The sequence below is a fragment of the Atractosteus spatula genome, chromosome 8, assembly GCF_055471065.1.
Source record: "Atractosteus spatula isolate fAtrSpa1 chromosome 8, fAtrSpa1.hap1, whole genome shotgun sequence".
NCBI classification, from domain to species: domain Eukaryota; kingdom Metazoa; phylum Chordata; class Actinopteri; order Semionotiformes; family Lepisosteidae; genus Atractosteus; species Atractosteus spatula.
The window spans coordinates 44936678-44962531 of record NC_142713.1 but is presented as its reverse complement, the minus strand read 5'-3'; the positions used below and the strand labels follow the sequence as shown (position 1 = coordinate 44962531).

Genomic DNA, 25854 nt, shown 5'->3' with positions numbered 1-25854 from the left:
CTTTGGATATCTTTTCTTTGGTTCAGCCCGCTTTTACGCTGCACTCCCCTGCCATGCAGCAGTCTGTAAAGGGGGCCTCTCTCTTACGGTTTGAAAGGTGCGTTTTGTACTTGGCTTTTCCTTTGATCAACTTAATCTGGCCTTTTGTGGCCCAAAATAGGGGCGTTTTGGGACTGACAATATAGCCGTGTAAAGGAGATTTCAGGGGATAATGGAGCGATGCAAATCGTGCCATGAGAACGGTAAACTGCTTTTGCGCTCTGGATTGCCGAATGCCAGTAAAGAAAGGCTCCAAGCAAAATTCTCTGCTGGACAATCGGAGTGTACGAAACACAAAAAAAACACGGGTTGTTGTAGCTGCGCAACGGTGCTACAGCTTTGCGCATGCAGGCAGCACTTGTCGACAGTCTGCTGCTGCTACACTCGCCCTTTCCTGTTGGTTGGCTTGTTGAAAATGTTTTATATTGTTTGGAGAAAGGGTTATGATTGTCTTAATGGCCACTGCCTCCGAGTTACCGCTGTCTTGGAATTCAATATAAAGTTTGTGCAGCTGCCGATACATCTTGTCCGCGTGTACGCGTCCCCCGCTGAATGTTGCCAAGTATCTCAGCACCCGGATCCCTGAGCGGGTGGCCAATTAAGTGCCGCACTTTTTCAGACAAAAAAGTTTTTGCACTTTAAAAAGTGCTAGTTAAGGCTCTTTGCGCTGCCCAATCTGGAATCGGAACGAACAACAAGGGGACAACGATACCCATACAAAGCTGTGTCCGGTTTAAATGCATTATCAACAGTTTCCAAGATAGCACTTTTTAAATAGGCACCTGTGGGAAAACAAAAGGGTTTTATACTGGTTTATACTCAGACATACTTATGTGTTTATGGTTTAAGTTTCCTTACGTCGAACTAAACCTTTTTGCACTTACAGATTTCACTGTGCCAATTGCGTCACGCACAGTGATTCTGTGCTTTCGGTTGTGTTCACTGCGTCTGAAAGGCAGCTGGCTGCATTTAAGCGAAGTAAATGGCTTTCGGACTAAGTTGTACAAAAACAGTAAAATAAAATTCGTTTCAGGATGGGAAAATGTGGATTCACTGTAATAGGCTTGGTACATGATGCAAGCGAAAGAGTTTTAAACGCTCCAGCTTGTGTGGTACACAAGGTAGTTGCATTTTGCAGATCGGAGACACGTGTCTGTGTGGCTCTGCTGGCATGGATAGTTTTCCCCGATTTTGCTGGAGATGAAGGATTGGAAAGAAAAGCATACCAGCTCTTACTACTTTGATTTTTTTATTGTGATGTTTCTTTAAATATAGTTTGTTTCTTGCATCGCTCTCCGGTATCGGTGAAGAAAATGTAATCTTTTATGTTTCATGTTTTATGTATATGATCGAAGGTGCGCAGTATGTGGACAGTAATTTTAAGACGCGTTAAAGCGTTTTGCCTATCCATAATGGGTTTTTTCGAGTTGGTTATATACTTGAACGAAATGAAATCAAAACGCAGAGCTTTTGTGTTCGATACTCACATGACTTCTGTTAGATGTTTTACTGTCAGAAAAATTGGAGATGGATTGTGTCTGAAGCGGAAAAAACAGTTTGAACATTTTGGGGGTGTTTTAACTAACTCGGTATTTAATGAAGGGTGAAACGGAACCTTTCTGAAATGTAAGAGCAGAACTCTCAGTGGCACTGAATAGTTTAACATCTTTTCTCCCAGCTGGTGGTTGCATAATTAATTTCAGTTTTATTGAGGTCTTACTGCTTTTAATTGGTTTGTATCAAACACCACCGTATTTGGGCTTTTTAAAATTTGTTTTACATAATTTCTTTTCTGTGTAAATGGAGAACAGTTCACGCTGTTTGGAGACTTGTTGAAAGGTTTGTAGCAGTAACGGCTGTTAAGAAGATTTGTCTGGAAGATTCGCCATGCTGTGCACACTCAAAAGATTCTCCATGAGTTTCAACAACATCTCCTTAGAAGTATTCTTTTGTCGTGTATTACATTTCTATCTATGATTCAGACTATTTCAACTGTTTAATGTCTGTAGAATGGTAAATGCGCACATACATAGAAACTTTGAAATAAAATGTAATTAGTGAGCTGTGCCAAATCAGTCATGCTTTGCTTGTCATTACTTAACATTGTTTTGTAATCTTCTAATTAAACGTGAATATTCATTTGCAGTGAAAATACAGATTTCCTGGGTTATTTTTATTAAGATATTGGGGTGGCATGGTGGTACAGTGGTTAGCATTGATGCCTGGCAGAGCTGGGGCCCTGGATTCAGTTCCAGACTTGTTGTGCTATCTGTGTGGAGCGTGTATGTTCTCTCCATGTTCATGTGGATTTGTTTGGGTGCTCTGGTTTCCTCCCACAGTCCAAAGCACATACTGGTTGGTTAACTGGCTTCTATGAATATTGACTCTAGGTGTGAGTGTAAATGCTTGTTTGTGGCTGTCTGTGTTTGCCCTGCAATCGACTGGCTTCCTGTCTAGGGTATACCCTGTTTTGTGCTAACTGCTTGCTGGGATAGGCCCTGGCACCCCCGCAACCCTGAACTGGCAGAAGCAGTCAGAAAATGGATAGATTAAGAAATTGGAAAACAGGGAGTTAGTTTGGAAAATGTTTCACACGAAAAGTTTGTTCAGTATTGTCTGGAGGAAAGACATTTTCTTCTTGTAACAAAGCAGCAGTTTAGATGACAGAGGTCTTTGCAAATCACTTAAAAAAAAAGACACTTTAAGCCCTGTGGCATCTGTCAAGAAAGTCAGAAGCCTACTAGCCCTTTGCTTTCTTGGATTGACCCATGCACCTATCATTTAATTTAAATGATCTTTGTTATAGAACAAAATGAAAATTGAAGTTATATTGGAAGTTCCATATAGTGCTGGAAGTTATATTGGAAGTTCCCACTCGTTCCCCTTTTAAAAAACTTTTTGATGCGTTTGTTGTGCAAAATAACTCCAGAGATGGCCCGCCTCTTTCAGGTTTGTGCGAAATGAAACACAGCTCTGACCTTAAACTGGCATAGTATTTGTTATACGGAACGTTTCAAATGAGGGGATGCCGTTCAGCTCGTTATGCTCATTTGGTTACACCGTAGCTAATTAGTCGTAGGATGTCATGAAGTTTGTTTTTTGAAAACGGTGAACATTATGGTGCTCCTGAGCGTCTCACCAAGTAAAGGTGGTAAAGTATTTAAATGATAGTTCAGACATTGCTGGTTGGAACCCTGGCTGTGCCTGGGATCTATGAAATCGGTGCACAGGCTTCGATGTTATATGGGCTTCTGTCTGTTGCAGAGGGGAGTAGAGGTTAGGGTTTTAGACTCTTGACTGGAGGCTTGTGGGTAGCAAAGCTGCTACACCAAAGAACAAAGTACTGTACTGTACTTTACCCAGCTGGCCTCAGCAAACCCACCTGTATCAATGTAATCTATTGTATATAAGGCATTTCAGCATATAATAATAATTAAGTTTATGCCATGCTGAAAAGAGAAGAAAGAAAACACAATGTTTTGGCTGTGGAGCCTTCTTCAGGTGTGAGCACCTGAAGTTCCTCACACCTGAAGGAGGCTCCACGGCTGACACGTTGTTTTCTTTCTTCTCTTTTCAGCATGGAATAAACCTAGTACTTGTTCCTTTGCAGCCTACGCATGCTGAGGCAGCTACCCACCTGAACTCCTACTACTACTACTAATAATAAATTAGTTTCCTTCTTGTGCAGCGGTGAACTCTGTGACTTTATGGGTGCCTTTGAGCTTGTAGTATTGCCAGTGATAGTGTCACACCTGCTGCTAGTCAGAATCCTCTCGCCCTAATCAAGCACCAGCTGGAGGCAATCCCCTCAAATGTCGCTGATCTAACCCTTCTTCCAATCAGAGCACCTCACTTGCTAACACACCCTCCATTTCCAAACAAACTCAAGCCTTCCCCGTTTCACTGAACATTGCTCGGTATTGTTAGCTTCCTCAGAACTTCTTGCCTCGCGTTGATAACTACTTGTTCTTGCTTTTGGATACTCAAACCCGGAACTCACCTTTTGACCTCGATCTAGTCTAGCGTTTTGGATTTGTCTGCCTTCTCTTCCTGGATTACCTTCGGTATCGAACCCGGAACTCGTCCTTGACTACGTCTCCGCCCTTATGTTTTGGATTTACCTAAAATCTCTCCTGACTCGGCTCCACAACTATGCATAGGGTTCATCATTCAATCTACAACGCGCAGCATTACAGATAGACATATCACATCTGAAAACAATGATCATTTACTTTCTCTGGCAGTCAGAAAGCTCATGTATGGTGGATGAAAAGCAGTTTCTTTCATCGCGCTGATATTAGGATCCCGTTTGATGACTCTGAGGCCTGCCGTGTGCCCGGTGCTCTAAGAATAGGCTCTGGGTTGCTGTGACCCTCACCATGACAAGAAGCCTTCTGATAATGAATAAATGTGTAGCTCCAGTTTAACAGTGTGTTGTGGTCTCTTTTCATTCCAAGCATTCATAGGGCTGGAAGAGGTTTTAAGTTGGTAAGAAAAGGAAGGGCTTAAGAGAAAGACCTGTTGTACTTTTTAAAGTTCATAGATATTGAAGAGAAAAAAAAGTAAGCAAATAAAAAAAAATAATTCTGTCTGATTTATGGCATTATAGTGGTAAGGAGCAAGATTTTTTAGCTATATATATTACATCTGGAATGTATTGCTTAAGCAGTGTGAAAAGAAATTGAAATCTGACACTAGATAGCTTACTTGTCTAATTTCTTTAAAAAAATTAAAAGACAAGTTCTTGTTCTTCCAACTGATATCACTGCAGCTGTTGTGCCATGCACCACCACTTACAGTTCTAATACAACAGTCTGAACCTTTTATGAACAGTGTTTTCAATGAAGATATTGTCCTGCGCACCCTCCACACTGTCCTCTCTGGACTCCCGATGTTTGCTTAATTAGCAGGGAATAAAGTCAGAGCTGGGCTTGGAGGAAAGAGACGTGCAAGGAAACCTGTACGCACAGCAGTGAGAGTGAAAGTGTCTTGAAATCGTAGCGTGTGCCATTTATCTGGCACCCGTTTTTAAAAACTCGTTGCACACCACACAAGCTGTTTTGCGAAAGCAAAGCTTGTTCCTATTTATGCTTACATGCAAAGTGGCATCGTGGGCCAGCTTGCTGGTGTCGGGATTCTATTCTAAGGCAGCACAGGCACAGCAGGTTTCCTCATTCAAATCCCGTTTACACACTCACTGCTACTGTGACATTTATATTGCTTAGTAGTTTCTTTTTACTTTATAGGTTTGCTTTGTGTGTACAACTACAGTGAAAATAATTTAACTCCTACTGACTCTAGCTACCAGCGGAAGTAGTGTAGGTTTTTCTCTGTAATCATTTTGATCCTTTCTTTTCACGTTGTTCAAATGAACCATTAGTCAGTTCCTGAAGTACAGAATGCAATGCTCGGAAGCTTATTTTTTTTAAAGACTTTTCCTCTTTTAACAAAACTCACATTTTCTCGTAATGGCAGTGCTGAAATAGCAGGCATTGCCATTATGAGAAAATGATTTTTGGACTTATCCTCACAGGCTGAGACAGGAACTGAAATACTAGGCATCTGCAAAGATGGATCCTTCATCTCTCAGTTGCCAAATATGTGGATCACTATGGAGGTAAATGCAACTCTGAACATTTCTAAGTCTCTGCTCGACATTGGTGTTACCACATTCTTGTCTGTTTTCTTTGGATCTCTGTAGCTAAACAAAGCTGGGCCTTCAGTATTGGGATAGGAAACCTCTGAGGAATTACTTGCTTGCTAAAGTGAGTAGTGTTGGTAGACCAGTAGGTGGTGCTCTTGCATTTAGATAAGTCTTTTCAAGCCGGTTTCTTGGTGTGACAGTACAATGTGCTGAAGGGGCTGCTATCATTTGGATGAGATGCCAGAATGAGGTCCTGAATGTTATTACTTAAGATGCCATGGCACGGTATATACTGTAAATGTAATAGTGTTAACCCTGGCCTTCTTGCTTAATTCCACTCTGATCTAATGCAGTTTGGCTAATCTTAAGTTACCCTTTAGGGTAGCTTGATGGTTAGCATTGCAGCCTCACAGTGCTGGGGCCCTGGGTTCAATTTTGGTCCTGGGGTGCTATCTGAGTGGAGCTTTTATGTTCTTCCCATGTTTGCCTGGGTTCCTGCTGGGTGCTCGGGTTTCCCCTTACAGTCCAAAGACACACTGGTAGGTTGGATGTCTGTTTCCAGGCCTTAATGAGAAATTGGCAATCCTGGTCCTGGAGGGCATTGTGTGTGTCCAGGTTTTCATTTCAGCACTTGACTTAAACCAGTTCAGTGTCAGCTCTTTAACTGGCCCTGGCGTGAGGTTGTGTTTCATGCCCTGAGACAGATTGGTGTCCTGTCCAGGCTGTATCCTGCCTTGCGCCCGCTGCTTGTCAGGATCGGCTCTGACTCCCCTGTGGTCCTGTATGAAATGGTTAGAAAATGTCTTGATGGATAGAAGTTACCCTTTTGATTAAATTGATAGTAATTTCTCACGTGAGCCAGAGGCAAAGTACAAATGCCAATGGATTGTTTTGCGTTCCTGCATAAACTATGAAAAACATTATTAATTAAACAATTTTTTTTTCAAAATCGCATTCTAAATAGTTTGTCATACTCAGTCTAAATTAGTCACCAGCTAAAATGGATTTCTTGCTTTTACTGTCATTGACTTGTCACAGAAAGAAAAGATTTTTTAAATAATTTGGATATTTAAGTGGATGGATTTTTTTGTAGCCATTGTTTCATTCTGATCCATCCTTCATATTTGAATGTGTCTCAGATTATGCAATTACTGTTGCCAGTCCAGCACTTTATTCTCGTCTCTTAAGAATTGCCGTTGTTCACATGTTGAAATATGAAACATCATTTCACGAGCAGTGAATGATTATTCGGTAGTTAGTACCTGCACAGAGCTTTGCTGTATTAAAATGTCCTAATGAAGGTTTCCTTTTTCCAAAGAGCTAAAGGTAATTATTATTATCGGTAATAATAATTCCTTGCACTTATACAGAGCTTTTCTGGACACTCCACTCAAAGCACTTTTCCAAAGGTAATGGGGATCCCCTCCTCCACCACCAATGTGCACCCCCACCTGGATGATGCGACAGCAGCCATAGTGCACCAGAATGCTCACCACACATCAGCTATCAGTGTGGAGGAGAACAGAGCCAATTTATAGATGGAGATTATTAGGAGGCCATGATTGGTAATGACCAATGGGAAAACTCTTTTTGAGAAACGCCCTGGGGTTTTCAATGACCACAGAGAGTCTGGATGTCAGTTTTACGCCTCATCCAAATGACAGCACCTTTTTACAGTATAGTGTCCCCGTCACTATACAGGTATATTAGGACTCACACAGACAGCAGGGTGAGCACCACCTACTGGCCCCACTAACACCACTTCCAGTAGCAACCTTAGTTTTTCCCAGGAGGTCTCCCATCCAGGTACTGACCAGGCTTACAAATTATGTTGGCCCATAAATTATGTCCTTATTACAATTAAACCATTAATACAGTTGATAATAGGTTTAATCTTTTCTTTTTTTTCCCTCCGGTCTCCTCTTTGACCTACTGCAAAGTATGTGCTTTGTTTTGCACATTTCCATGGAAAAGATTGGCAAAGTGAGTTCATTGCAGCTCCATTCATTCAAATGATTTGTGCTGGTCTCTAATTAACTGACGTTCCAGGTAAAGCCAGAGTGTTCTGTGGATTTTAATAGCCATCACAAAACAATTCATTTGAGGCATTTATAGATAATATGCACATCCACCTGGAGGGCAAAGTATATTTTGCCTATTGTTGTGTTCTTGGGAAATGAACTTGACATTTTTGTAAAAAAAAAAAACAACTCTCAAACCTTCTTCTGCCTTGGTGCAGTTTTGTCAAGTAACGTGTTTTGAGGGTTTTCACATATGTAGAGTTCCCCTAGATCAGGAACCAGCAGGCCTGGATCGGGAGAGCTGCAGTCCAGGTAGTCTTAGTTCACCCTTTTTGTAGATCAGGAACAATTGTAAATTACTGATTAAGGTAGTGATTTATTCACTTAATTGAAATCCTGCTCTTCTGCGCTGACAGGTCGTCAGATTTTCGTTTCAGATAATCTCTAAGTCGTGTTACAGCGGTCAGCGTTGCTGCCAAACAGTGCGGGAATTTTTGGTTTGTTTCTGGCCCGAGACACCTCCTGTGTGGTCTCCTGTGGCCACGAGGGTTTTTACCAGAGGCTCTGGTTTCATCCCTCAATCCAGACGCCTGCTGTCTTTGTGTCCTGCGTGCGTGCGCGCGCTATCTGATCCTGACCCAGCCTTGCGTCTTCCTTCTCTGGCTCACAGCGACACTGCATTGAACAAAGCTTTTTTTGGAAATCGAGGGAATGATCTCTTAATCACTCAATTTAACAAACGACCTGTTTCGTTGATCACGGTTAAATTGTTTCAGGTCTTCAGAGGTTTCAGATTTAACTGCTGGCTAGGGACAGTCACGGGCCAAAGTTGGAGATCCCTGCCCTACGTGTTCCGTTTCTTTTTTTTATATTTAAATTCAGATCTGCAATTATTTTCCTATATTGGCCAGATTTGGAACAGACGGCTCTGATGTTTTTCACATCCCGGCTTGCAGCTTTGAATCCTTTGCCAGCTGAGGCACTTGAGAAGCCCCTGCCCTTTCCCAAATCATTCTTTAAGATCAGAAAATGGTGATCTTGTATTTTATTCTGACAAGCTGTCTTTAAAGTATCCTTCAAATGTTCAGTTTTATGTCCATTCAATGTAGCTTGTTGAAATTAGGGCTGGGCGATACTGCCTAAAATTGATATTACTGTATAATTTTAATTTTGGACGGTAATGATATATATCACTCTATAGAATTTTTTTCTCAGAATTTCAGTAGAACATGCTTTAAAAGGAGTATAAGACTTGGATGGTAAGTTTTTATTGCCTGGAGTTAACTATTAGGTTATTATTAACTGTTGACTAGCTACTGTGTTGTTCCTTTAGTATATTTGAAATTTCACATTGAATTGAAAGTAGAAGTCAAACTTTTTAAAAAACATTTTTATTTTGCAGAACTGAAACGATACAATAAACTTATGTACATGAATTAAGTCAATATATAATACTTCAATTAAATTTCTTATAAACTTAAATATGTAGTACTTCTTCAAACAAAAAAATCCAAAAATAAGTTTGAAAATATTCAAGCATTAAAGTAATACCTCCTCAAGTATTCAAACGGCTGATTAGTGTAAAAATTTGAAAAAGTTTAGTCTTTAGGTGTTAGAAGAGGTTGCTTATATTACCGCCTCTGGCTAAAATCGTTGCCTGACATAGTTTGCATAGTTTTTTGCTCGACTTTTTACTTGCCAGTATTTTGAGATCAGTGCAAAAACAGAGGGGTGTTAGTGAGAGTAGGAGGATTTAAGAGGTGGAGGCTGGGAGTCTTATGGCTGTGGGGTAGAAGCTTTCTTTGAACCAAGAGGTCCAGGCTTTTATACTCTTAAATCTTCTGCCAGATGGAAGAAGAAAAGTGCATTCCCAGGGTGGTTTTGATCCTTGATTGTATTATTTGCCATTCTGAGGCAGCGCTTGGTGAAGTGGTTCAAGATGGAAGGGAGTTCTAAACCAGTGATAGCCTTGGCTGTCTCCACCACCTTCTGTGGTTTGAGATGTGATTCAAAGTCATGCAGTGCATGACCAGCCGTATCTAAAACTCAATATTATTGTTCAGCAGAATATTTATATCCTACAGCATGTTATTTTTTCCTGTGTCCATCGTGTGTGCTGCATCGGGGCAGTAATCTGGTTAGTGCTGTCATTGCAGTGCACATTCACCTGTCACACTGTGTGAGCTCAGCATGCCTTATCAGCACTTCCAATACTGTACTGCTACCATACTGTGATCTCAGCAACACTCGCTGGTGAAACGGCTGAAGTTAATCAGAATGAAAATAGCATGACAGTACATGCTCAGATCACCTCCATGTTTATGAACTCAAACTACCATTTGACAGTTTCATCTGTCTTGAGCAGTAGTTGGATCAGCTGTAAAAAGGTTACTTCACAAACTAAAAAATGAGGAGAATTTTTATGATGCAGTGAAAGAAGAATTTGTAAAGAAAGACTGAGAAATAGACTTCATCTAAGAGTAATGCGAGTTTTTTGCATGCATACAGTGTCTTGTAAAATTTATTCACCCCTTGTAAAATTTCCACATGTTATTTTCTGAGCTTGTGGTCCTTTCAAACAGGTATTTATATGATGAATCTGTGCAATCTATTCTACAAACAGATAAGGCTAAAATGCTGAACGTATGTACACTTTTAAAGAAAAATACAAAGTTTTCAATTCCGTAAGTATACAGCCCATAAATTCCTTATTCAGTTAAGGTATACTTGAGCCAATTCAGGTGATAGTCTGAAAACTCTGAAAGTTTGTATTTGTATACTTGTCTAGTCATTAATAAAAGTGTTTAATCAAGGTGGTTCAAATTGACTTCAGAATAAATGGATCTGTCTCTTTGGGTTCCCTCAGGTGTTAGATTTCAAGATGCATTCTGCATAGCAATACAACAAATCAGTCATATGGACCAAGGAGTTTTCTTACTCAGAGATAAAATGATGGCGAATAACTGATGGTCAGACGGTTACTTATCCTTTTATGAACAATTTTTTAACCATTAAGAAATGGAATATGTCTACCCAAATTGGGCTGCCTTTCCAAAGTGGATTTGTGGACAAGCAGGTAACTGGTCAGGGATGCCACTGTGAAGCCAACAGTGACTATGAAGGATTTGCAAAGTTCCGTGTCTGAAATGGAAGTCACTGTTCATCCATCCGTAATATCTTTATCCCTGCACAAAGCTTACCTGTTTGGCTGAGTGACAAGAACAAAAGCTATTACTGAAAAAGGATCATTTTAACTCTTATATGTGATTTAACTCTTGTATATGATAACACTTGTATGTGCAGATAAGTGGCTGTTTTGATGGTCATACATAATGAAACCCAAATTTAGGTGCAAAGCCCAGTCAGCATCATACCAACTGTCAGGCATGTTAGTGGCAGTAACATGTTATGGGGATGCTTCCCATCAGCTAGATCTAAGTGATTAGAAGCATCCGGGACCTAGTGCAGAAGACTGCACAAAGTACAGGGGAATTGTAGAGGAAAACCCTTGTGAATCACCCAAGTGTCCCAAAGAAAAATTTACATTTTATCAACATAGTGATCTGAAGCACATGGGAATGGTTTGACAAGAAGGGGGTGAATGGCTTTGAGACCCTGAGTTGAATCCAGCAGAAACTCTATGGTGAGACTTGAAGATTGCAGCGCATGAATGATCCTGAACAGACTTGTCAGGATGGGCATCAATTACATCATCATACTGTGCAAAGCTCATAGAGACTTATCCAAAAAGTCTGAGCAGGAATTTCTGCCAAATGTGCTTCCACCGAATTCTGATTTTATGGTATGGGCTGAATACCTAATGCAATCAGTAAATTTCACTTTGTATATCTTTTACAAGTTTGGTTGACATTCAGCCCTTTTAACAGTTTTCAGCATGTTACAGTTTTGAATAATAACTGTACATTCGAAAAAATGTGTACATTACCTGTAATTCCTCACTGGGATATTAGTTGGTGGGTGAATGATATTGCAAGGCACTGTAATTATACAGCATGTTGTTTTTACCCTAAGTTAAAAAACATTAACAGATTATTCTTGCATGTCTTACTTGAAAATGCACCACACTCCTTTCTTATGGCTACATCTTTTCTTGCAATTTGCAGAAAGAATGCTCAGTCTCATTATGTTTTAAGTATTTTTCCATATTCCTATCACACTGAATCTATTTATTGCTGCAGGTGGTTATTATCTTTTGTGCTTATTTTTAGTAAAAAAAAACTTAAAATGTAAGGAAAATAGCTTCCTATACTGTGATAAACAGCATATAACATCAGTATAGCTTAAATTCATATCTATAATGAACATTGGTACTCTTATGTCTTGTATATTTAGTGAATCTTAAATTATATTTATTTAATGTAAAAAAATATTAAAAACAGCCAGTGAATTAAGGTACATGTTGATATACTCCACATTCATGAACCTGTAAACTTATTGTTTAATTCATGGTAAAGGTAAAGATATTTGTCAGAGCTTAAGTAATTGCTGTCATGAGGTGATAAGCACTTGGCAGTTCTTCCTCTTGAGTATGAGGTCTGTCAGGGGTCCTGGAATTCGTTTCCTAATTAACACATTTCAGATCTGTACTCTACGTGGCTTAACATGGTTGTCTTCAGCTTTCTGGCAACACAAAGTGCTTAAAATTGTATCACATTTTTGAAGTGATGAAGGTAATATTACAAATCTTTAAACCTATCGCTAAGTGATTTGCTTTTTTTTCCCACGGTCTCTTTGAACATTTTTGTTTATATTGCAAAGAATATTCTACATTACTGTTCTGCTATAGTAGTTCCAGTTCTTATTTATTGTTTCCAGCCTTTATTGCCATGGTTCATCCAGTAAAATCAGAATTGTTGTATAGTAACAGGCTTACAGCGGAGTAGACTATACTTGTCTCATAAGGAGTAGCTATGTGTTGTTGATGATCCACATGGTAACCAAGATTAAGAATTTAGGATTGAACCTACACTTTGTTTGCCATTGTGGCAAAATCTGGAGATGCTATGTTTAAACTGTAGTGGTCTGAAAAGGTTTATTGAAAGCTTGGAGAGATCTAAAGCTACATCCACACATTTCTGAATCACCCATCTCAGTTCAACAACATTGCTGTTCTGCGTTAAGGCACGGAAGAAGCTACACCAATGCAATGGATCATCATGATTAGTGACTGGGACAGCAACACAGGTCAGCAGGGTCTTCTGTCTTGAGTTCTCTTATTGAATTAATTATTATTATGTTAAAATAGAACCATTCCTCAAAGACCACTGTTGCCACTAATAAAATATACTTACAAAACTGAGATGAATGGCTTAAAGGGCTGCAGGTGTTTATCTTTAAAATATGCGCTTTTAAACACAAAGACTTAACTATACTGGCTGTTACAAAAGCCGTGATCATTATTAAAGTGGGAAGATTATTCTTCTTGGCAGCAACTGACTGTACATTTGTACAGTAAATATAAGGAAAACATAGCCAAAGGCTAAGCAATGAGACTTTGTTCTCAATGCTTTGTGGTTTTGCCTTTCATATGGTACTATACAGTAATATATACATCCAATCTGAAATAATTATATGAAGTGCAATATTGTGTGGAGCTCATGTTTCACCACATGGTTAACTTCATAAATGAAAGTTATGTAGGATTATCTTTTGGATTGTTGTTGGGTGGATTACATATGGTTACCCGCAGTCATTTTAGTTTAGATGATGATTGATGGAAGCTTATAAGAAAAAAAAAAAGAAAGTAACTTTAAATGGGAAAACATTAAAAAAGGTTTTTTGCATTTTAAAATTGCTTAGTCCAAAAGTGGCCTGCCCTGGTCCTAGAGAGACACACTTTAGCCGGTGTTCCAGGTCACTTTTGAATCATCAGTTTGTTTTGGAACCTGTGAGTCTTGCTCAAGTCTTGGGGGCAGTGAAACCGGAATATTCATTTTAAAGCACCTTTCCAAAACCCAGGGATGCTGAACACAGTGATATCAACGCACAATGAAAAGCTAGGCTAATCAGACACAGGCCCTATTAAAAAGGTGAGTTTTCCATTTAGATTTGAAGAGAGTTGAAGAATTTTCTGTGATAGGGAATTCAAAGAAAGAGTCTGTGGTAAGGAATTCCATAACATAGCACAGAAAAGGCAGGGTCGCCAAAAATCCGAGATTTAGTCCTGGTTACTGTGAGCAAAGAACCAGCCTAAGCTGCTTAAGCCAACAACCATATCACCCTGGATCTCACAACTGGCAACCCACTGAAGCTACGCAGGTGTGAGCCTGGTCAGTACCTGGATGGGAGACCTCCTGGGAAAAACTAAGGTTGCTGCTGGAAGAGGTGTTAGTGGGGGCAGCAGGGGGCGCTCACCCTGTGGTCTGTGTCACTCCAAATGCCCCAGTATAGTTACAGGGTCACTATACTGTAAAAAAGGCACTGTGCTTCGGATGAGACATAAAACTGACATCCTGACTCTCTGTGGTTGTTAAAAAACTAGGGTGTTTCTTGAAAAGAGTAAGGGTGTTACCCTGGGTTCCTGGCCATATATTCCATTGGTCTATATTCCATGGTAATAATCCCCACCTCTGAATTGGCTTCATCACTCTGTTCTCCCCCACACTTATAGCTGATGTGTGGTGAGCGTTCTGGTGCACTATGGTTGCCGTTGCATCATCCAGAGTTGGAGCTATGTTGGTGGAGGTTGGTGTTGGTGGAGGGGAGTCCCCATTACCTGTAAAGTGCTTTGAGTGTAGTGTCCAGAAAAGTGCTGTATAAGTTCCTGCCTACGGGAGGCAGTGTGAACATGAAGGAATTCAGAGATGTAAGTCAGATATTGATAGGAATTTTTGCCAGCCTGTCAAAACTGAAGTCAATTGAAAATTGTTTCAGTTGTTTAATAATTAATGAATTATTTCCAACAAAACTTGCAAAAATACCAGACAAGAAAAAAATAAAATTGTACATTTGGTTTGTAGGTTTTTTTAAAACATTTTAAAGGAGAACTGCAGTCCCAATTTCTCAGACCAGTTATTCTGTAAGAAAATACAAATTACGAATTAAGCACAAAACCGTGAACTCTATGATCTCACCAAGGGAGGGTTTGAGAGTTTGGGAGAATTTTAACATAAAACCAGCCCTTTCTGCTCACTAGCCACTGTCATGACTTATGTAATGCGATGTATGGAGCGAATAAGTATAGATTGTGCAGCAGACAAATCAGTAGAAATGTTTGAATGTGTTTGCAGAGTTCACTAGTAAGTAGTATTTGTCGGCAAAACCGTCTCAAAGTCTCTTTAGATTAAAAGAGATGTATTCACAGGCCTGTTTGGTCACAATGTAATAACATCATCGGAAGTTTTGTTCTGAATACAGTGATGGCTGGAAATTTAGTCTATTTTATTATGTAAATTGGAGGTTTTACTCGTTACTGTGTACTTTTAACTTTCATTGAGGTTTCAAATGCACACTTTCTAACCCCAAAATATAAAAATAGCATTGCAGTCCCTGTTTAACAAATGAATTGCTGAGTAACATGCAGTAACTAGTGTAAACTGTAAAATCCAAAGGTAAACTGGCAATACATTTAGCTCCGAGGAATCCACCAGAGTGGCAATGATATTGGATTTTCTTGTTTTTTACTGGAGGAGGAGAGATGCAACTGCAAGCAGAGGACAAGTCAGATGATTGACATTTTACTGGCACAGAGTGGTGTTGTTTGGGTGGGATAGATTACCCATGTGCCATATGTTGTAGCAGGTTTCAGTAAATAGTAGCTCAAAATACAAGTAGCTCTTGTTGGGGAAAGTGAGTTTTAAAAGGCACTCTATTACAGATCCAGGTTACTTGTGTTAAGGATGACTTTTGAAGGCTTACCAGCTTTTTTATATAGACAAGACATTGGGAAAAATAATTTCTCATTATTATAGTAAGTAGAGTGGTCGATGTAGTGCGTGTATGGTTACCATGAAAAATAATTACCTCTTAAACATAATTTCCCATAACTTCCTGTTCACTTAAAGTTACACTTACACCTTGTGCCTGCTGTAAGCTTCACCCCACTTCTGAAGGACCAAATACCCAAAGGATAGGGATTCCATTTGTCCATAAAAGGGAAATCAAACATCCATCTATTTCTAACCACTTTATCCAAAACATAGAAGTGTGGGAGCCAGAGCCTATCATGGCAAGCAACAGGCACAAGACAGGAAAAATACACTCTGGGTGAGACGCCAGTTCATCACAGGGCACGCACAGCCACAACGCACACACGCACACACACTCACACCAGGACCAGTTTTTACAGAAGTCAGTTAACCAGCAGTATGTTTTTGGACTATAGGAGGAATCTAGAGCACCTGGAGGAAACCCTAGCAAGCATACCAATTGAAGTCAGACAGCAGTCTAAAAATTGAACCCAGAGCCCCAGTGCTTTGAGGACGTAATGCTAACCACTGCCGCCACCATGTTGCCCGCAGCCAAACATGTTAGTAACAAATAATAAAAAAAACCTTATAGAGCAACCAAGACGCAACTGATTTTCAAGCCAGTAACTTGCAATGTGTATAACATGTAGAACTTTCTGGAAAATTACAGGATGTGTACCACAAATCTACCAGAGCACTAACACCAAGAAGCTGACAGAGCAGAGCTGGTCCCAATCTATCAATAGAAAAAGGACATTGGCAGTCTTTTGTTGTATTCCCCCTGACATCTCAAAGACAATTATGTTTGCTTCACCCTAGAACCTGGAAAATCAGGATAGCAGCTCCATCTACACCAACACAGAAGCTGAGGTTTAGACTCTGGAAGCAAAAATGTTAGAGCCAGCAAAAACAAGAAAAAGAGGTGTGGAGGTTTTTAGAAACTCGATTCTTTGCTGTATCGGGAGCTGGTCCAGGCTCCCGGGAAGCGTTGTTCTGGAACCTATGCAGACGGTATAATCTGGAAGTAAGTGGAGTAGGACAACGGGGAGGAGACGACGAGGATCAGGAAGGGTTGACAGACAGGGGGGCGTGATGAAGGTGAACTGGTGCTCGGGGTTGTGGCCATGGCAAACAAGTCCAAGTAGTCCAGGGGGGAAATCTGGGGTGAAGTCCAAACGAGATGTGACAAAAACCAGAACGGGATCCAGTACAGGGACAGGGAATAAAAACGGGATGACGAGGCCAGGCGCTCTGAGCCCCGGACTCAGCTGGGTCAGGACGCCGATAGGAGGCCTATGCCCTCAAGCTGCGGACGTAGGGTGACTTGATGGTAGCGGGCCTCCGGGCGTCTGTCTTCCAATGCAACCCAGAGTAGTGAGAGTGCCAGGCTTAAATAAGGAGGGGCAAGATTTGGGGCAGGTGCACGCAATTAGCAAAATAAGAAAGAGCCAGAGTGCCTTTAAGAGGAGGGATTTCGATGGTGGCATTAGCGTGGCAAGTGAGATGTGCAGCCGAGACACAAGGTCAACAAGAGTATGTGGTCTCGTTTCAGCCAAGGTGGCTGATGTAGTAATGATGTCCGAAGAGTATCAGGGTATGAGATGCAAAGGTGTGTGTATCATGTGTAACACAATATCATACACTTTCTACCAAATAATTGAACCATGTTAATTTAAAACTCCATGAATGTTTAATTCTTTATTGTTAATGGTCACAACATTTTTTTTAAATGTATTTTGTGTTAAACTCATTCATTCTTACTTGGATTTCAGTTCAGCAAGATTTTACATTAAGTATAGATTTGTAAACAATTACAGAAGCACATCCTTACTTTGGATAAAATTGCGGAAACCTTTCTAATATAACTAACAAAAGGGGTTTTCAGCACAACAAAGAAGGGGTCCAAATAACGATGAAAAAATTTAGAAATGAAAGGGAAATGGCCAATTAATTTGGGTGTTTATTAAGGAAGAAATCTTCATTAATTGAGGTTTTAAATCAATTAGCTTGTTTTTAAATTTGTTTTCAGCTTTTAAAAAAGTTGAAATGGAATTTGAAATTAGTACCAACCAAGTAGCAGTTAATGAGAATTAAAGCAGAATATTCATGTGTGTTAGTTTATATTACAGCGATTAGTGATTAGAAAAAAAGCTAGTTGTGGGTGTTTGGTATATTATCATTTCTAGTGGCATCTGTCCGTCAATTAATTGATTATTGATAGTGGCCTGGCAGAAATAAGGGAGTTAAAGATGTTAAAGAGATACCGCTTGAAGGTCTGTGTGCAGACACTGCTGGAACAATTTGAAGTTTAAAAAAGGGCAGAGTGCACAAACGGGTAAACACAAGCGGAAGCGCACATGCAAGTAGATAATCTAAAAGCATCAGTTATTACCAGCCCAGCTGGAATAAAAGAGGTGCTAATGTAGTACCATCCACAAAAGGGGTGATGAAACTGAACGAAAGTAACTGCAGTGCCCCCTAGTTGGTCTGCATTCTGTCAGTATATTAGACTTAAACCTTAATTGTATCTTCATGAAAGTTTCAATAAAAGATGAAAATGATGTGGTAAAAAAAAAAACAACTTTTTGGCTGTAATAAGAAAAGTTTTGTGTGAGGAAAAGCAAACACTGGCTTCCAACAGAAGAACGCTTCCTAACCATCAAGCATTCTGGTTGGAGTATCATGTTTTGGGGCTGCTTTGCAGTCTCGGGTCCCAGATGATAATGTTTGTATTTGATTAATTTTCATGAACAGCCTAACTGTGTTTTAGGTCTTAAAGATACAAGACTATGGCTCAACTTTGTTATATAGGCCAATACGTCCTACTCCTGCTACAGGCAAAGGTATAGTAATGATCATTAAAAGTGAATGAGAGGTTCATCTATACAATTCTATGGCGAAGTCAGCATTTAGAGCTCCCTGAACAAGCAACAAAATTAATGGATACGAACAAAGCATTATATAGTGAGTTTTAAAAATTTTCAGAAGGATTTTGATTAATTTATTCAAAAAGGTTCATTCTTTAATTGAAAGTGACAGGCGTCAGAGGTAATAAATGTGTTTGGTTTGAAAACTGGTTAATAGGCAAAAACGTATTACAGATAATAATAGTGGCGCACACCATAGATACGCATATTAATTTCTTTCAGTAATTGACAGGAAGCTTAACAAGCATAATACAATGTAAGATTTCAGTATTCAGGGACAAATACAATGCAAAATTGCAGTCTGGGCATTTTTTTTACAGATGACATTTAATGTGGACACACGCAGAGTGTTACTTACAGGTTGGAAAAAAACAATATAAGAAGGGAAAAGCTGATCTTGAAGAAACTGCTTATAATACAGACTTCGGTGTTTGTTTTCCTCCTCTAGACAATGTGGGGAAGATATAAACAAGAAAATGGAATACTAATAGAAACATATAATTTCAATCAAAGGATGTTAAAATTAAATGATGCATTAATAAGAACTCATTTAGAATTTAGTGTACAGTTTTCATCAACTCTTGACAAAAAAGATAATTGCTACTTTGGAATCCGTCCAGACAAGGGCATCCAGATACACTCCTGGGTCTACACTCACAGGCTAAAAGAACTGTGTGGAACAGAGAAGAGTATAAGGGGACCCTAATCCATTATTCAGAATTCTAATAAAAAGACACTGACACATTCCACCCATTGGGCTTCATTAGTATCTGCAGTGGAATACAAACCAGAGCGCACAAGTGCAAACTATGTAGAAGAGCATTTCAAACTGAAAACAAGAAGGCCTTTCCTAACTACGTTTCTAGCTCGGTTTGTGAGGGGAGGCCAGCAGACCAGATTTGGGACATCACAATAAACTAGTTATTTTTTTTGCAAAAACCTGAGTACAAAAATCATCAACAAACGGCATAGCACTTTTCTGTTACAACACTGGAATATTTAATATCTGTTGATCAGAATTCAATCCAATGTAGCTGTAATTCTCCAATGTTATAGCCCGTCTGCATAAAGAACGAAAAACCAAATGGATTTGCATCCTTGCTTTTTTCTTAATATCCCACTGCCATTTAGATTGTGGCAATAGACCCAGGTATGGCTGTGGTCAGCTCTACTTTCTCGAAAGCTTAATGCTTAAAGCAGGTTAGTGCAGTGCTCGATTCAACATCCCTAGTTAGCTAAATTCTGTGTAAAAGCCAACATGTCTTATAATGCAAAACCTTGATGCCTTTCACTGCAGATTTTTATAAATCCAGTAAAGTGGTTTGATTTGAAAGAGACAATATTAAGCTGTATTGGGGAAACCAGCGCACACTGCCTCATTGTGCTGCAAGCAGACAAGTTTTTCTTCCTGCTTGTCACTCCCTTTCAGCTAAGCACCTAAATCTCTAAGTTTGAAGCCCCCAGTGTGACGACTTTACTGAGCAGCTGAATTAATGGATTTTTCTGCAATTCAGGATGGTAGCTTTTCATTGTAGCTAGTAATGCTCCAGAAGCAGTTGAAAGTGTATACAAAACAACCCAATTATGCGAGTATTATTGAACAGTATTTACACCTGCAGTAGTCGCATATGGCCCACGGCACAGCCTTGAACTTTATTATTCACTTTTTAGTTTGGCACAAAAAGTGGTTGCTTTGAAAAGAGCATCTGTATCCGGCTAGCAAAGGCTTATCAGTGAAGTAGGAAAAAATCTGCCTTTTTTGTCGCCTTCTTCTATAGGAACTTTAAAGATGGGATTTACTGCCTCAGCAGTAGGGCTGCATCTTTTCCTAAAAAAATACATAAAAAGGCTAAACAAACTCCTTTCGTGTTGTTTACTATGAATGCTTTACCTATTTTGTTCCAGTTTACCATGAACTTGTTTCAGAAGAAGCTTATAGTTGTGATTTACTGACAATCGTCTGATTAATAATTCTTGGTATTATTATTCACTGCGCAGAATCTTTCTGCCCATTTTGTGTTCAAGTAAGAGCCTATAATCAGCTGTGTAAAAACTAGAAGGATATTACATTTCTTAAATCAATGATTATAGTGCAGGTAGATCATGTTCATGAGACTGGCTGCCCCAGTGCTAACCCAGTGTTAGGTGATGATGGGACGTTTCACAGTTTGTGCAGAAAGTCCTTTCTTGAACTGCAAATTGTGACTGAATTTAGTTGAATGTTGGAAAACTGTCAGTTTGTGCCGCCTTGACCCACTGTGTCCACCCTGTAAATACTTATGTATGTACTTGTTATTTCTCTCCCCTTCTACCTGTGTACCATTTTCTTCTCTGTGGCTCTTGTAAGGGTAGTTGTAATTGCATCAGTGTGAATAAAAAGTGCTGCTGCATGTTTTTTTATCTTGCATTTGCCTTACGAAGGTTTTGCTAAAACCCTGCAACATTCTGAATAAACTCAATATTTAAAGCACTTCTGCTACAAGATGACATCCTGCAGTGTAAACAGCACTTTAAAATAGTATACATTATACAGCATGTGAACATGCAAAGTATTTACAAGCAATATGTTTTTAATATCCTTTTCGTATAGTGTAAGAGTAAAGGGGATCCACACAGGGAGAAATTCTTTAAAAAATGCTTTAAAGCTTTATTTACATAAGTGCAGTGTGTGAAGACAACAGTTTTACTTCTCCCTTAGGACCAATAACTTGCCAAGCCTAATTTCCCCTGGAGTCCTGCTTTCGTTTTTCTCTGGAATCGGACCAGACAAGAGCGACTAGGTACATTCCCAGGCTTAAATGAATTTTCTGCACAAACAATAAAAAACTCTGGTCTTAAACAGAGTAAGGCTACAGGAGGACCTGATTCAGGTATTCAAAATCTTACAGCCACTGACAGAATTAACCTACCTGACAACTTCCGAATCATTAGTTAAACATGAACCTGAGGAGCAGTGAACTCTGTTGAGGTGCATTAAAAAACAGAAGAGGAGGTACTTTGTTACCCCATGATCCATGGCAGTCTGGAATGAGCTGCTCAGCCACAGTTTTAAAACAATGTTAGCAGTCAAATGAGCTCAATGGACTGAATGGCTGCCTCTCATTTGTCTCCTTAAAACAAAAAAAAACATCCATTACTCAAATTCTTTCTTGTTTTACAAAACTTTTTTACCCACATGTTTTTTTACTTAGTAAATACAAATGATCAAAAGACCAGGAGAGTTTTTCTTCTTTCCCATTATTATCATCTACTGTGTCAATGACCCACAGTATTTTGGCTTTTTACTGCCACCTATTGTGTTGGTGTAGAAAGTGCAATGAAGATTTCTGACTTTATCTTGTAGCATCTGAACGAGTTGAGTGAAGAAATTAAAAAATGATTTTACTAGTGAAATTTCCTAGTAATCCTTGAAAACATCAGCAATCTCCTTGTCAATTTAAAATACAGTATAGCCATCTAATTGATTAGATTGGATAGGAACAATGTAATAGTATATGTTCCAATCTAATCAATGTTGCCATGTTAATTAAAAAAAATATTTTCAGTTGTTAATATCCTGTCCTATATCTGATTAAAATTCTCATCCCTTTTACGTTTCCCTTAATGTTTGACCGTCTTGACTGTTTTGGAGACGTTTTTGTCTTCTTATTTTTCCCACAAATGTTTCCAGAGATACAATTCCTTGACTTAGTAATCCTTTTAAGTTCTCCCCAGAAGTGTGCGTATATGATAAGTCAAATGTTTCAAAGTGTTCTTAGCTGACAGACAGCTGTTTCTTCTTCAATACCAACAAAAACTAAATGCCAAGAAGCTATATATTTGTGAGTAAATGTAAAATGTAAGATCCGTCTTTCTTCAATAGAAGTCTTAAAGGTCCAGAAGAACCAATCGCAGTTTCATCTGTCTCTTTAAATTTAAGCAGAGGGCCAGTGACGGGCTTGCAGGAAATATAGTACCAGATTCCCTTTTGGAACTGATCCAAATGAGAAAAAAAACCTGAAGAAGTAGCAGGGATTCCGGAAACATGATGAGTATGTAATACATCTCGCCAATGTTCCTGGTCTGTGTCTATTCACACATGCATTTAACTTGCTTCTTATTTCATTGCATTCTGCTGCAGTTCTGGCATCTAAGAAGCTAAATGGCCTGTAGGTAAATCACTGGTTAAAAAAATAAAAGGATGGTCCTTTTTATTTCTGACTTTTGTCTCATTCAAACCCACTATGTGAAAGTATTTGAATCATGTGGTCTTTTGTGCAATTTCAGTGACATAATAGTTTGTTTAATTCAGACTAATTCCTGATGGTATTTTGGTGAGCTTGTCCTGTATCCTATACTGTTTCTCCATGTCTTTATTGTAAGCAAGATTGTTTGCATGCAAACAGCACCATCCACAGGCCAAGACAAGTTTTTACTACAGTGAACTAACATTCAGATTAAAATCTTTTTACTGTTCATCTGTTCTTTGTTTATTTACTACATAGAGCCCTCACATATAAAAATGATTTTCAGTTTTAAGTTAATAAATTTAAATTTAGCGCCAGTTTAATTGTTTTCACATAATTTTGAGATATGCCTGAACAATAGACTATAGTAAACCTTCTAATTTTGGCTATATATCTGTTTCTCAAATTAATTCAAATATTTATTAGAATCTTGCTGGACTACATAATTATGCTTTTTAGGTTTACGGTATGAGACTTTTTAATAAAAGCAAATTGCAGGACTAAAGGGTTGAACTGTTGACTATAAGGAATTATATGCTTAAAGACTTCATTCTGTTCACTAGCTATCACAATTGCCTGCTTTTTCTAATAGCTTACAGTGCAGTATCAAAATTTACAGTGCAGTATCAAAAGCCCAGAATTTCCTGACAAGCATTATGGATACCATGTTGATGGTCTCCCAGATAACATGCTTGTACATAATCAGAATAAATGCATTTCAAAGGTACATTTGCACTTCTCATCTCTGAAGGGGCCCCACCTGGCTGACCTGCTGCAAACTTCTGCTCTAGTACCTCCACTTAACTGCGGATTCATTGTCCACTCACAGGGGAAATTGTATCAGTAGTTGAATTAAGGATGACGTTTAGGTAGGCATGTAGTCAACTTCATTTTAATGCCTCATCCGAAGCAACACATCTCCCACTGCACCATTTCCCCTGTCGCTGGACTGGGGCAGTGGTTTGGAAATTGTGCTGCAGAGGAAGGATAATGGCGTGGCAGTCAGAGCTGTTGTCTCATGGTTTTCTCAAGGTTTCTTGGATTATGTCTGCTCCTGGGAACCTTCTGTGTGGAGTTTGCATGCTCTTCTAGGTCACATTTTCATCGGTTTCTCTGGCCTCCTCCCAAATTCCTAAGATGTGAGAACTAGGTTAATTAATGGTTCTGAATTGTACCTGTTTGTACTTGGGCCCTGTCCTGGACTGACATCCCATTCAGGGTATAGTCCTGCTTTGAGCCCTGTGCTTGCAAGATTGGCTGTGGGTTGCCACAACCCTTTTCAGGGATAAATGGCTTTCCGATAATGGATAGCTGTTCTGGCCTACATCACTTTCATAAGCAATCTGATGTTCCTTAGAGGTCTCCCATTCTAGACCCAACCTTACTAGCTTTTGTGAGCTGAGATACATTATAGTGTGTCATCTACTTTGAAGAAAACAAAGTGCTTGAGAGAAGAGGGGGGAGGTATTTCAGACCAATAAAATGGATTAGTTCATAATCTCAGTGTACTGTATTGTACTGAACTGGATTGAGCCAAGTCTCAGCCGGAAGAGTGCATCCATCCAACCTAATGGAAAGGACAGACTCACGGGAGCTGGCTGTGGCCATATTAATTAAAATCTCTTACCCCTGGGAGATGCCGAATGAGTATTTAAGCGCCTCATGGCAAACAGCATGCTTTATCCCCATGTGCGCCAAGGCAGACAAAGGTCAGAATCAGCTTTTCAGCAGGCTGCCCATTTCACTGCTGCGTAAGTGAATCTCTAGCGAAGTGTGCAGTAGTAACTTTAATGATATCTCCATTGTTTATGTATCACAACAGTCAGACCTTGGTGAGGCAGGCTTAACGGGCTTTAGAGTCATTTCTGTGGCAGCGGAGGTTTACAGGCCTGAGTTGGTGAATCACTGGAAGCTATTATTTTGAAGTGGCTGGTGTGCAATGACACTGCTGCGCACATAACTGGCCTCTTCCTTCACCACTCGCTGCCTTTCATACACACGGGAGGGGGCCATTTCCTGTGCGCACAGCCGCTCATGTCACAATGCTGCTCTATAAAAGGTTACAGATGTTTAAAAAGGTCAAACGCTGTGGAACACCAATTGAAAAATGAGAATACTTGTTTGCAGAGTGTGTCTCTCCTCATTCTGGGTTTGTGTCAGACCAGGTTAATATTTTTTTACTACCCTTAGTTTTTATGATCCCAAGATAACTGGTTGAAGTATGTGTCCGCATACTGCAGTGTCTTTGTTTCATGTGCAGTTACAAAGTGACTGAGAGACTGAGATGTATTTTTACGGCATGCTAAAACGGAGTCGGTCTGTGTTTTGCAGAACACGCAGTGTGTCAAGACTTACTGTATACGGTTCCAAATTTGTGGTTGAACCCATTTTCAATATAAGGTCAATTTAAATTTTGACATCTGTTGCTTGAATTAATGTATTCACTTAACTGCTTACTTTCTTCATCGTATGCATCTGCAGGTCACTTTGGATCAGGGTATCTACTAAGCAAAGAAATAACAATATTTTTTCTATCATATTGAATATAAGCAGTTGACGGAATTCTTTTAAGGCGCATGACATTTCTTGGATATCTTAAGAATCTGTTGTATTTTTTGCTCCACTGTCATATTTGTCATCATCTTTAATTTTGTACAGTTTTTCTTGAATATAACTGCTGACCAACTCAGTATTGAGCTCAGTCATGCTATTTAATAATAAACAAGTTTGTATTATAAAATTGATATTTAATTTTGGTGCTGCTCTGGACGTTGTTAGCAAAACTGAGTTTTATCTCCCTCTAGTGGCTACATTAAGATTTGGAGGCTGATGTTTTAAAATTGAAATGAATTCTTGGTGTTTCATTTTTTCTGGTTAAGATATATAATTAAGCACAGACTTTTTGGACTAGTGTGTAATTAAAGGACTGTGTGCAGATCTTATGGTCCAGCTATTGTGACAATTGAGTTGAAGTTCAGTTAATCCCGTTTGCAGAAGTCCTCGATAGTTAGTAGCTGTTTAATCCAGTGATCTCATCCTGCAGTTTCTTGAAAAAGCCAGGGTATCAGC

The 25854-nt window shown here is 39.3% G+C and overlaps 1 protein-coding gene across 1 annotated transcript in view; it reads left to right on the top strand.

Annotated features, from left to right (window-relative positions):
• The window catches only part of LOC148829666 (zinc finger protein 800-like), a 49311-nt gene that overhangs the window by 636 nt on the left and 22821 nt on the right, over positions 1 to 25854 (top strand). The window lies entirely within an intron of this gene.